At 41.4% G+C, this 12,582-nt stretch overlaps 1 protein-coding gene across 1 annotated transcript in view; it reads left to right on the top strand.

Moving 5' to 3' along the window:
* Positions 1-2,621: 2,621 nt before the first annotated feature.
* Positions 2,622-12,582, top strand: part of large2 (LARGE xylosyl- and glucuronyltransferase 2) — a gene marked incomplete in the record, with an annotated part of 28,480 nt that continues 18,519 nt past the window's right edge. The window contains 2 exon segments of the mRNA XM_035651787.1: positions 2,622-2,805; positions 12,518-12,582.

Below are 12,582 nucleotides of genomic sequence, written 5' to 3'. Positions count from 1 at the left end.
GGGGGGAATGTTGTTTTTCTCAGAGTAAATTGCTGAAAGTGTCGATGACCTGGCTGACCTCCGTTTGTTAAAACCCGGTTTTATCTCAGAGGAGGAATAACGGTTGAAGCTGCAGCGCTTCTCTCGGATATAAAACACTAAAGACACACGAGAGGTTTCTTTGTTAACCTCAGAAGATCTGACGGAGCCTCCTGGGAGCCGCAGTTGTCGAAGACTCGTGGGAAATGTTGTTGTTGTCAGACTAAATTATTGTTGTTTTATCATTAAACAACAACACCACATTAAGTGTCAGCTGCTTACATCTCCTCGGCTCAGATGTTTTTTTGTTCAGTGGGACGTCTGAATGATGTTTGACACTAGGAGGATGTTTTTCTGCGATTATTGATCAGAGATGAGTTTTCCTGATATTTTTAGGAGCTTTTTATTCAACCCTCTGTCTGCTGGAGGCTGTATATTCACACAGCCTTCAGTCTCTGACAACAACATGGTCCTGTGCTAGAAAACAACCAGAGTTGTCTTGTTATTAGTTCATAGACGCTAAATAAATACATGATTGTGCTTCTTGTAGTTTATGACCTACAACCAATTTATTGCCAGACTATATTTAGTCTTTGGGCACAAGGGGCTGTACTGTCTTTCCAGAAATGGTAGAAAATGCCCCGAATAAGCTATAAAAATGGAGGATTATTTATTATTATTTTCAGTACACACAGACTCCTATCTATATATTCCATATAAATAAAGGTTGCACACAACTATTGTTAGTCCGACAGCAGGGGAAAACATTCACTTGAGGGGATGTTCTCCATTAGCTGCAATGCCTATTTATTGAATATCTCTCCAGATCCGCCAATAATTTGTTAGCAGTATGAAAAATATAAAACATTTAACTCCAAAACTGGTTGAAATAGATTACAGACATTTTTTTAAGTAACACAAACTCAGTTTTTGAAATTTTGATGTAATTCGTTTCAACAATTAGTTTGAGTTAAATGAACCAATCTGGTTTTACAGTTTGCTTTAGAAGTTATGGAGTGCTCCGGTCTTCCTCTCCAGTAGATATGTATCTTAGAATATGGACATAAAAGTCCAGTATCGTGTTTCAGCTCGATCAAAGAAGCACTAATGGACCAGAGGCTGTCTTTAAAAGGATACAGCTCTCTGTAGCCATGAAATACATCACAATAATTGCAATGAGAGGTTTGAATTAGTGATCTGTAATACAAGCTGTACGTCAAATAACCTGGAATAACCTCCTGGAAAACGTCCTGGTGGAGCTGGCCCGGAGCTCTGCACACAGTTTACATTACAGAAGGTGATTACAGACGTTCCTGGCATTGCTCGTGTGCGGCGTAGAGTTTCCCCGAAGCCATAACTTCAAATAGAGTTGTTTCCAGAGAAGGAGATAAGTCGGTTCTCCCCCGCTGATCCACTCCACTGATCTCCGTTCTTGATGAAGCACTGGTCCTCCACCCAGCAAACATGCTGCAGGTCTGGGTAATTACAGGGCGCTGGCTCCCTCGTGATGCATTTGTTAATATGGAACTCACCTTCGTGCCTCCGGGCTCAGAAAACAGAGGATGAATTCACTCCAAATGAAATCATGTTTGGCAAATACAAAGCGGCAAGCAAATACCTGTACAGTTCAGGAACTCCCAGCATCCCAGCAAGAGGAATTCAACAGCAAAGACCAGCTTCCTGAACAGGAGATATACACGGTCTGGTACGGCCGGTGGTTTATGTTGTATGTGATTCAAAGAGGTCTGATGTGCTTATTGAAATCACAACTGACCGATAGGTGGGATTAATAATGGAGATATCATCATCCTGAACCAAAGCTACATCCATAGAAACAGAACCGTCTCTCTTAGTGTTTCCAACAATCACCAACTCTGGTTAGGTAGAAATAAATCCTTAATTCACCGACGTAGATGATAAAAACACGCAGTTCAGTCGAGCAGACGGCTATGGGAAAACAAACCACAGAGAGCTGCGATACACACAGGCAGAGGGAGAGAGACACCATGTGACTCTGTCTTTATATAGAGAATAACTGTTAGCTGATGTATTGTTTTCAATTTCATATATAATCTTATATCGTATATATCGTATAAAAACGGCACGGCCAACAAGAGCACAATGTCAGACTGAATGAGTGAAACAGACTGTCTGATGATCAGTGTGCACAGTAGTATACGTACAGTAGTGATTGTTGACCGGTTGCAGGTGACTGTGTCCTACCAGCTCTCACTGAGGCAACCGAATCAAACGCTCCTTTCTTTTCACTCTCAGAGACTTTTGCATTCCACAGCTTTAAAACCCCCACAAAGCTCCTCTCTCTATTATTCCTGACAGTATGTAAGGTGACACCGCTCCTTTCACCCTGTTATTTCTCCTCTTTCCACCTTCCTCCTCCCATCTGCCTGACAGAGCTGAACTGGTTTCAGCTAAAGCCCGGAGAGGAGAGGAAGGAGAGGGGGCTGAAATCAGAGCCGTTCCCTTGGAGGTGGAGGCGGTTTATGGCATGTTTGTGCACGGGGAGGAGGAAGAGGAGGAGGAGCAGTGGGAGGAGAGCGGCAGAAGGAAGGGAAAGGAGGGCATGAAGCAGCGACAGAGGTTGAAGAATTGGGACAAAAGTCTGCTGAGGGAGAGAAAGGAGCTCTGGAGTTTATTGTCAGTGCCCTGAAAGAGGAGGATTAGGAGGAGGAGGAGGGGATGAGGAGGAAGAGTGCTCGTCTCACTCCGTGCAGCTGAACTTGGACTGCGTGTCTAGATCGCACAGAGTGCAGGAAGGGAAATATCCAGGTAGGACGGCGGGGGCAAAGGTCACTCACTCTCTGCATGTCTGCAAAGTTTTTGTGTTGAGGCTCCGTCTTTCAGCTTCTCCTCTCGTCTGTTTTCTGTCTGTTCATTCATCAAAGCTTTCTTTCTCATCTCTCAGGCGACCGCTGAATTTCGTTTATCTGTCAGACATTATTGCTTTTATTTTTACACCTGCCTGCTTCAGTGTGCCGCAGGAGGAGGTGCTGGATTCTCGTTGATGTCTAACAAGCAAACATGCTGTTTTTACCGCCCCTCCAGGGGTTTCTGTCCATGCAGATAGTTCTGGTTTCATCTGTCCAGGTTTGGAAACACAGCCTGGATAATCCACAGTAGTGGTCGACTGATATGGGTTTTTAATGGCTGATGCCGTTATGTAAAGAGCAAAGCATGTATAATACAGATCTGTTCTATAGGAAGTTGAGGCGTATGATTACAGCAGCAGAGTTACAATAACTTTATCACCACCTTCCCAAAAGTGTGTGTGTATGTGTGTGTAACCAACAAACACAGTGGGATAGAGCTGCAACGATCAATCTATTAGTCGGTCTAAAGAAAATAGTTTCAGTGATTTTTTTCAAGCAAAAATGCTGCTTTTCTTTGTCATTTGAGACTTTGGATTTTGGACTGTTGGTTGGCAAAATAAGTAATTTGAAGACGTAACTTTCCAACTCTGAACCTGCTGTGACGTCACCCATTGGTTTGTGGTGAACCATTCTGAATCCTCCAGTTTGGCATTATGGTCGCCGCCATGACCGTTCATCAGAGCCAGCAGTGGTGACGTTGAGCTGCTCTCATTGGCTGCTCTCCTGCTCACACAGGATCTGGTGTTCCAGATAAACAGTAAAATGTGTTTGGTGGAACAGATTTTGAGGAGAAGAAATGGTCCAGCACAGAAAAAAACGATAATGCTCTTAGCCTATAACTAAGTTTTTATCGATTTAAACAAGAGAACGCTTCTGGTTTACTTTCCTCCTGGTGAACCCAAGTAAACTGAATATCTTTTGAACGTTGAGGACGTCACTGTTTGGGACTGATCAACGTTTTTATGACATTTTATGGACCCAAACAAACTAAATCAAGGTAAATTAATGAAGAACCCGGGTTCTTTTTTGAATCAAACAGCTTAAGTGGTAATAAAAATGAATAATATACAAAACCCTGTGGTGGTGTTAGAGGAGAGAGAGAGAGAGAGACGGAGAGAGAAGGGAGAGAGAGAATCAGTGTATCTGTGGGGCTGCAGGGAAATGAAATGAAAAGGTCGTCCCCGGTCACAAACCCACTAATCCCACCTCAGCTTACTCTGATAAATCACAAAGAAATACAGGCGACCTCACCGAGCAGGCCAGCGGGCCCGCGGCACAGCAGATTAAGTCGAGCACGCCTCTGTGACCCAAAGGAATCAAATTAAAATCCAAACGGAGAACGTACCTTACGCTGGTTCCTGTCAGGACAGGAAGTGTCGGACAGTGACATGTTCTGTGCCACAGGCGGATTAACCTGATAGACCTTTCTTCCACACTCTCTCACATTTGCTTTGTGCTAATTTAATTAAACACATTCATTTAGCAAGTTTATCTGGATCAGGACCTTTTAAGTATGTCGGAGTGTTGAGCTGACATCGAGTGGAAGTAAATATATTTGTATCCATTATCCTTCCAAAATATGACATTTGCTCCATAAGCTGATAACATGAGATCATTTCATACAAACATGCTGCACATTTTAAAAAAAGAATAAAAATAAACAACCAATAAATACGAAGGCGAGGCATAATGTTTGCCATGTCTACTCGACTGCTAACATTTTTCCTTTCCTAAACACAAGATCAAAAGGATAAGGAATGGATTACAAGTGCTAGCATGCCCGGCTAACTAGTTTAGTTTACAGTCAAACTTACTTAAAATGTGTTCACAGAACTTCTCTGAATAACTTAAATCCTTCTTTGTATTGTATAGATTATAGATTATAATCAGGAAGCAGTTTGTGTTCTGTTTGCTTCTTTTAAGGGTTATATCTAATCAGAATTTGAATGTAATTTTACAGACATTTTGATGTATTTAATGATTTCTAGAGAATATTCAGCCCTCTGCACCTAAAACCCCAAACATCCTGGAATACTGGAAAACCTGGAAATTTAGACCACAAGTTTTCCGTCTTGTGAAAACACCTGGAACATGGATTAAAATGAACCAAATATCCCTGGAAATTCTTTAATTGTATTTTACCCCCTCACCAGCCTGCGTATTAAGTTTAACACTCGACTGTTGGTTGGATGATTGATTATATAAGGGAGTGCTGACCTGAATTGTCAAGAAAAACAGGAAAATGATGATGATGATGATCACTTCACGTTATCCCCATTATCGGAAACTTCACACATGCACTTTTAATTTAGAGTTTTGACGAAGGAGTTGTTGCAGTTTTTAGAGCTTTAATGATGCTTTGTCAGAGGATTGTGGGGCAGCTACTCAGTGGCTGAAGAAAAGGTTTGTGGCTCCTGAAAAGCTGCTGCAGTCGGAGCTCTGATGTTGGTCAGGAGGGAAGAGGAAGCAGCCTTTGATGAGAGGCTGAGGAGGGAAAAATAGGGCAGGAAGATGCTGAAACACGATAAACAGCGATGCACTTTTCTTCACACGTTGAGTTTTGACACCATCGGTACACAGAAATCCTGAAGGTGACGTTCGTGACGAGAACAGAGCAGCAGACTTGATACTGAGTGCTTAGTCATTATACAGGAGGCGGTTTTGGTCGTTAGTTGCTGTGTCACTTCCTGATTGAACAAGATTTTCCATCAGACCTTAGCCCCAGCGCTCATTATGATGTCCAATCAAACTTTAATAGTTATGGATGTCGACCCGGCGTCTGTGCTTTGGAATCGTTGAGAGTATTAGGAAATAAGGCTCCCATTAAGACTTTACAGACGGGGTGCTGGTTCCTAAATGTGTTAAATCATAAAATAAAAGACTAGGACAGCGCTCCAATTTAAGTTTTTAATATTGCCACACGGACGATATTAAAAAGTTTAATTGGAGTCCTGTCCTAGAATATTAAGAATAAAATCAAACTCTTATCAAAACATTTAATAGTCGACAGTTTCTCTGCTTTTTCTTGTCAGTTTGGTCATTTTGGACAAAATCAGGGAAACCTGAGTGAGTCAGTATTGATCGATCCATGAATGGATTGTTCTGATTGTTTCGGGGTGTGTGTTGTTAGTGGGTGGGGATTTTATCTGTGTGATATTAGCTGATATTAGTTATGCTTGGTGTGATTCCAGTCTGCAGTTGGTTCGCTAATTACTTCACTTATTGCACTAAATGTAGTTTAAGACTCTGGACAGTCATAACTATTGATTGTAAAATGGCCAGATGTTGTGAACTGTTATGCACAGCAGGGCTCTGAGCTAACTGCTAAGATCAGTATGCTAACATCCTGACGTTTAGATGGTTGTAATAATAATGATAATACACTTTATTTATAAAGGCCTTGCACCACTTTCATACAAAACATGCAACTCAAAGGTCTGTACATACATTAAAAAAGGTCCAATGTTTACCATGACCTGAGTTTAGTGTGTGAACATGCTAACATTTCTCTTTCCTAAACCAAAAACACAAGCAGCTAACCAGCTTAGTAGCTACAGTAGCAATCTATTGTTATTTTACAATGCCTAGAGTTAGCATATGATTAGCTACATTAACTACATTATTTTGTGAGGTTACGTTCCTCTGAGAATATTAAGTTAATATTTATGAGAGAGTTTTTCATTTTAATGACACATTGGCAGAAATGGGCTTCCATAACTTTGAGCAGATGAATATGAAAACATCTAACTGTGGCAACCAGAAGAAACGCTGGTTTCTGACTGGAGGTGAATCTGTCGCTGTGAACTGACAAACTGATGTGTGTTCTCTCTGGAGTCTGCATTAAAACAGAGACGAAACTGCTTCATTTAAATGATAAGAAGCTGGGAGGGATCATTAGAGTACTGTATGTAAACAGTGTGTGATGGCGGCGGCGTGTCGCACACGAGAGAATGAGTTTGTTTACAGCAGCAGAGGATAGGCTTTATGTCACCAATGTGTATTAATGGACATCTAACAGGCGTGAGAGAGGAGGAAGAAGTGCAGTGGAGTGGGTCAGTGAGGTCAACAGAGAGAGAGAGAGAGAGAGAGAGAGAGGAGTTGATTACCCGTCTCCACTCTTATCTCTGTCCTCCTCTAATGCAGGAAGCGCCTGCTGATTATTCCCTTAATCAGGACTATCTTCTGTGTGATTAGCTTGGTGCTAAAAAGCCCTTTCAGTGTGAATGGAGGACGCGGCTGCCGGACCAGAGTGCCGCTCTCAGCCTTTAATTGCATTATCATACTGTACATTCCTCCTGACTGACGGGACGCTCCCTGCAGGTACGACCCCAGGAACGTTCACCAGGAGGGTTCCTCTCTTTAGTATTCATCGGAGTCCAAATTTAGTTGAGTTAGAGTTTTTAGTAAATCTGCAAAAGGGAATGTGAGTTAGTGTGCATGTGAATATTGGGAATTGGACTTTAATCAAGTGGCAACCTTTTTCCTTGAGGGACCCCTTTTTATCATTGAGTAAACTGACCATATATTATAGATATTTCATGTTATATTCAATGCATAACAATAACAGTAGAGAACAACTGATAAACTTTATATTGTGTGATATAAAATGCAATAACAGTGATTTGGATGAATTTCGAGCAGATTATTTCCTGTGAACACTGATCAGAGATGAGTATTCCTGATACTTTTCACATTCAGTGTGTATTATGTTTGTGACTGACTGAAACGTGACAGGCATAACGGTTCAGAGATGGGGCTGAGCGCTCACCCTCTCTCTGTGTTATCCTTAAATTTACAGCCATTAGAGCAAGTTATTTGTTGTGCCTCCAACCCGGTGCCACCCACGCAGCCTCCGTGGTCCCCCCAGTGCAGTTCTCAGCTCTGATTAGATGACCGAGGAGGCTGCAAACCGCCGCAGTCCTCCGACGCTTCCTCCTCATATCGCCGGGCCTTTTGTTTTTACAGCTACAATTAGAGCCCAGAAGTGTAAGCGCTTTGTGCAGCTCCTGCAGAATCAACAAAACCTGCCTATTAAACTCCTCTTTAGTGGCACTGTCCCTCACTTTTATATCATCGCTGGGTTTATGAGTGTTGGAGGCTGAAAGGCCAATACACCTCCGCATCCCACAACTCAGCCTGGATCTTATTTACTGACTCTTTTCTCTCTTTTCTATTACCTAAATCTTCCTTTATTCTCTTCTCTCCTATTTCCCCCAGCTCCTGCGTCTTTTCTTTCCTTATCTCTTTTTGTCTTGCACCATCTTTGTCTTCTTCTTTTTTTACTTTCCCTCTTTTCTTTAATCTGCCATCGTCTCTCCTTATCTATACTTTTGTCTTTCCTTCCTCTTCCCATCTCTTCTCTCCTCAGTTTTCCTCCCATCTCAGCACCTTTCATCGCTCTTAATGACATACAGCGCATACATCAACCTCACTAATTAACTCATAAATCATCTCTATGTACTTGGAAAGTTTAAAGCTCTGGCAGAGTGTCGGGGTGGATTTCTGCACCCGCGTTTACGACAGATAATCACACCGTCTCTGCTACCTCACAGTGTTGTCGTTGACTAGAAAAGGCATTTTAGTTTTATAAAGCTTTTGCAGATTGATCAATCTGTCGTTTTCTTCCGGCCACAAAACAAAACTTTACTACAAAACCCCGCAGTTTGCCTTAAAAGTAGCAAAAAGGTTTGAATGCGTGTCTTTAACACTTGGTTACTGGCTGGTTCGCTTGATAGAAACTGGTTCAAGAACAAGAACTAATTAGGTGGAAAAGGGGCTGTATTTCCACTGTAAAACCAACTGTTTTGAGAGTTTTGACCAAAAATATTTGGTTCCCAGGGCTACTGGTTATTGTTGTACCTCTCAGGCAGCGGGTTATCATTAGTTTCAAAGTTCATTTGTGACTGAAAACAGAAACTGGTTCATGTTTGAAAGCTGCAGAACAGATATTAAAGCTATTATCAGCTATTAAATGGAGTGGATGTGATCTTGTCTCGTCAAAGTAAAACTATTGTTTGATCTTAACTGAAGGTCAACTCACTTCTGAAGCTTTTTATTCTGAAGTCATTTCATCAGTGAGTGGAGGGCACTCGTGAGTTGTCTCATTATGTGATCTTGTTCAGAGCAGGGTCGGATTCTGTGAAATGTTTCCCTGTTGAGTTCCAGAGCTGGTGAAGATGATTACAGATGATTACAGATAGTCAGATTGTTATATGATGTTATGTTGTCGTCTATAGCTTCGACATTTTCGGCAGACACATATTTCAGTGCAACAGCACCAAAAGGTTTGAAAGCTCCAGAGTGAAAGGAGGATGAGGATTGAGGAGGATCTATTGTCACAAATCTAATATAATACTTATAGGTATGATTTCATTAGTGTGCCTGAAAATAAGCATGGTTGTTTTTGTAACCTTAGAATGAAACCTTTTTATCTACAGCGTCCGCCATGTTTCTACAGTATACCAAACACTTGCTGTAGATGGGGTTTAAATGGTTGTAATGTGCAACTTCTCCACTAGATGTCACTAAATTCTACACAGTGGACATACTCTATACAGTTCCTACGATAGTTTGTAGCAAGTTCTTCAAAAAGCATCATAGGAATTATAGAGTAGGGCGGAATCATATAAACATTAGGGTTCGGGGGTTCAGGATTAGGGTTAGACTGAGAGCCGTACCATTACGTCAGCGGCTGCGATGTTCAGTGGAGATAAAAGTGTAAAGTTTGCCCTCAGGGTGGCAGTAAATAAAATGTCATTGGATCATGAAATTCTAAATGGAATTGGTGCATCAATCTCCACTTTACATTTTGGTATTTGTTATGTAGATTTTGTCCTGTTGGGGACATTAAAGAGAGGCAAGGGAATCACCAAAAACATCACGCAGGGTTCCCGAAAATATTTTTAGAGACTATATATATTTATTATATATATTTCCAATCATGGAAACACCTGGAAATTGATTTAAAATTATGTTTAATGTGATGTTTACTTGCTGTGGACAATTTAATGTTACAATTAGAGGAAGAGCTGTCCTGTATTGTCAACAATGAAGTCCATCAAACATCCCGGACGGATGAAACTAGAAGGGTGCAGGAAGCTCTGAGGTTGATGTTTCTGGGAGGGCAGTGAGCGACGACCTTCGGGTGCTGCGGGGGAAGCTCATGTGGTTTCTGTGTTTTAACGTGAAGCTGATTCAGCTGCTGAGGAGAGAAAAGAGCGGCGATGGCAGAACGTCCTGACAGAGACATATGGAGCGTGTCCTCGGTGTAAACACGGAGCTGCGGATCGTCATTAAAAAGATCTACGCTCACGTTTCTCCTGCAGCTGATGACACCTCAGAAAGAAAGTGTACAGTGCTTCTTTAAAGTCAACAGCTCTGTTAGGTTCTTGATTTAGTTTGAGTTCCTCGTTCTAAAACCACAGAGTGTCTCTGTCCTTTTATCAGCTGTCTTTGGACTTTTGTTTGTGTAGAAGATGTGTTGGTAAATCTCTGAAGGCCGACTGTGTTTAGTCTCTTTTTCTTCTTGCTGCACTTTAATGTGTCCTCCAAACTGTCCTCAGAAATAATTATAATGTTCATAAATCTGCCACATACACAAGGCCAGTCCGTTAAAGAGTTTAGTTTTGTCTGATGAGGTTTTTACCTCTCAATGAAACAGAGAACTGAAAATAAATCATTTAGATATGATGGGATATTAGTTCTTTTGTGACACTTTACAGGAATTTTGTAATAATTACTTTGGAAGTTGAGTAAAAAGAACTATGAATGCGGTGATAACTTAAAGTGAAATACTGCAGACGCAGAGTTCATTTGGTACATTTCCAACTAATTAATTCCACCTTGTTGCTCTGTATCCAACATAGTCTTTTACTCAGTTCAAAGGAGTTCAGCGGAACATACAAATATGTGCAATTTACAGGCATATTCACCGCTTTGAATTCAGCTCGATGGATAAAGTTTCAGACAGCAAATATTACAAAGACAACAAATATAGTGAGTTTAATGTGTTTTCTGACATTTTATGTGTGAAATATAAAAAATAAAATATGCCTGTATCTGGAACTGATCAGGTGATAAATGTGTTAAACATGGAATTTGCGAGGGGGAAACTCAGCAGGACGTTCTCAGTATTTTTCTGTTGTTTTTAGAGTTACAGTTTGTTGAATCCATCATTAATCTTCAACATTTGTCAGAGTTTTGTTCCCTCTCAGCTGCCAAAGCGTACCAGCGTCGCGTTTATCCCAAAAGCCGACAGAAATCAAATGAAACTTGGTAACTCGGTGTGGATTCAGCTTAAAAGTTTGCGTCTCGCTGCTGTAAACTCTGCTGTTTTCTATTTGGCAGCGGCCTCTGGTCTTGTTTCTTTCAGTCTAATTAAAGTGGGATTAATGAATCACATTGTCTCAGCACACAGAGGGAGGCTGGCTCAGACCGGCAGAGAGAGGGTTTAGAAAGCTGTTACAGCTTGTTCTGGATTTTCTCCTTTTCAGGTTTCAATGTTTCCATGTTACAAATGTGACTTCATTGATTCCCCCTTTCACTTCAGGTTAGCCTCATTAGACTGAAACTATTTCCATCACTTGAGTTAAGTTAAGTTAATATATCTCTAATGTGTGCAATAAAGAACTGCAGGGATGACGCATTTGTGTAATCCAGTCTGGAAGTTAGCATTGTCCTGGTTCCTTTGACAAAAACCCAATGGGATTTCTTCATTATTGCAGGAAACAAAACTCTGTGGTAAACAAAGGTTGATGATACTTAAATGTTTTGTTCCACCGACAACCTCTGTCTCATTTAGCCTCCTGTTAGCGACCACCTTTTATAAGACACATAAAAGCTTTTAAACATTCAGGTATTTACTGACGGATTTAGAATAAAACATGGAAAAAAAAAAAAACCTCATTGATGGTTTGTTTTAACCAAGTTGACCCTCATGCACTGGACTGGAGGTCTTCATGAGAACCCTGGGACCTGAGTAGTGCTGTATCTGTTGACTACTTTAGACCCATGATCCTCTGGTCTGTATGAAACAGGTGACCAACACGTTCTCATCTCAGGTCAGCAAGTACCGCTTTGTAACGCCCATCAGTGCCTCATACGGACACACAATGTAGCCTTTAGCGTCTGTGTGAGACACCTTTCTAACAGGGTAAACTTTGTTAATTGTCACAGTTTACTTCGGTTTAGGAGAATAGATTCCCGAAGTGGAGGATGAACGGAAAAATCATGATTTGTACGTTAAGTAATACAAGTTACTTTGGCCTTACTGCAGGAACAAGTCATGTGACGCAACCAAAGTCAAAACAAAACATCTGTGTTTGACGACCTGGGAACGAGAACGGGCTCATCGGACTGTCTTCTGGTCCCTTTTTGACCGTTTTGATTTCTGCATGATGAGTTTCAGGAGGGTTTCCACTGGTCTGTTTCAGATTGGGTCTAAAATGTTGGACCAGCTCATAATAAACCAAAGACAGTTGTGTTGGAATCTCTCTGTTCTGGCAGAAGAAAGTAAGCCTTGTCGGACTCAATAAGAGACGAACATTATCTGCTCAGATGGATATTTTTGTAGCTCAGTCTGTTTGTCTGACTTTGCATTCGTCTCTCTTCAGATGAAATGATGCTGCAGGGACCCGACGAGGGACTGAGCCCTACCTGAAGCTCCCCCTTCCCTCCC

The sequence above is a fragment of the Morone saxatilis genome, unplaced genomic scaffold (assembly GCF_004916995.1).
Source record: "Morone saxatilis isolate NCDOM2014 unplaced genomic scaffold, NCSU_SB_2.0 Contig11, whole genome shotgun sequence".
Taxonomy (NCBI): domain Eukaryota; kingdom Metazoa; phylum Chordata; class Actinopteri; family Moronidae; genus Morone; species Morone saxatilis.
The sequence above is the reverse complement of the archived record's forward strand: the minus strand, read 5'-3'. Positions and strand labels throughout refer to the sequence as shown.